The following is a 1206-nucleotide window of genomic DNA, read 5'->3' as shown; positions in this document are numbered from 1 at the left end:
TTCCCCTGGAAAACAGTGATGAATGACGGCTTCCTTGACCACACTGTTCATTCTCGAATATTCTACAAGAGAAGTAATGTGGGGGCCACTGGAATGTGCTTCGGTCATCCAGTCCTGGGTGCATGTTCAGCCCTGCCACACACAAGCTCAGTGACTTGGGCCGTCTCCTCTTCTGTAAAGTCATTCCCACCAGGCAAGGTCTCAGTAGGGCTAAGACCAGGCCACCTTGGCTCTTTCCCTTCCCCCCTGCACCCACTTGTGGCAAGTGGACGGGCTTACTTGGCTTCCTAGCACCAGCAGGCAGTGCCACCTGTCCCTTGCCACCTGTCTTTTTTTTTTTTTTTTTTGTATTTTTCTGAAGCTGGAAACGGGGAGAGACAGTCAGACAGACTCCTGCATGCACCCGACCGGGATCCATCCGGCACGCCCACCAGGGGCGAAGCTCTGCCCACCAGGGGGCGATGCTCTGCCCCTCTGGGGGGTCGCTCTGCCGCGACCAGAGCCACTCTAGCGCCTGGGGCAGAGGCCAAGGAGCCATCCCCAGCGCCCGGGCCATCTTTGCTCCAATGGAGCCTTGGCTGCGGGAGGGGAAGAGAGAGACAGAGAGGAAGGAGGGGGGGGGGTGGAGAAGCAAATGGGCGCTTCTCCTGTGTGCCCTGGCCAGGAATTGAACCCGGGTCCCCTGCACGCCAGGCCGACACTCTACCGCTGAGCCAACCGGCCAGGGCCCCTTGCCACCTGTCTTTCTGAAGAGACAGCCCCTCGTTGTTGTAGTGAATTGAATTGTGCCCCCCCCAACCCAAAAAGCTTTGTCCTAACCACTGGCACCTGTGAATGTGACCTTATTTGAAAATAGATTTTCTGAAATGTAGTTAAGGATCTCAAGATCAGATTATCTTGGATTTAAGATGGACCTTAAATCTGAATGCTGGTATCCTTGTGAAAGGGAAAAGAGAGATTTGACACACAGGAAAGGTCATGTGAAGACAGAGGTGGAGATTGCCATTAGGCTACCACAACCAGGGAACACCAAGAGCCACCAGAAGCTGCAAGAGACCAGGAAGGATCTTCCCCTGAATAGAGTGGGCCCTGATGATACCTCACTTCAGACTTCTGGCCTCCACAACTGCAAGAGAATACAGTCCTGCTGTTTGAAGCCACCAAATTGTGGTAATTTGTTGCAGAAGCCTGGGGAAACTAACTCAC

Source organism: Saccopteryx leptura, chromosome 4 (genome assembly GCF_036850995.1).
Source record: "Saccopteryx leptura isolate mSacLep1 chromosome 4, mSacLep1_pri_phased_curated, whole genome shotgun sequence".
Taxonomy (NCBI): domain Eukaryota; kingdom Metazoa; phylum Chordata; class Mammalia; order Chiroptera; family Emballonuridae; genus Saccopteryx; species Saccopteryx leptura.
Note: the sequence above shows the minus strand (reverse complement) of the source record.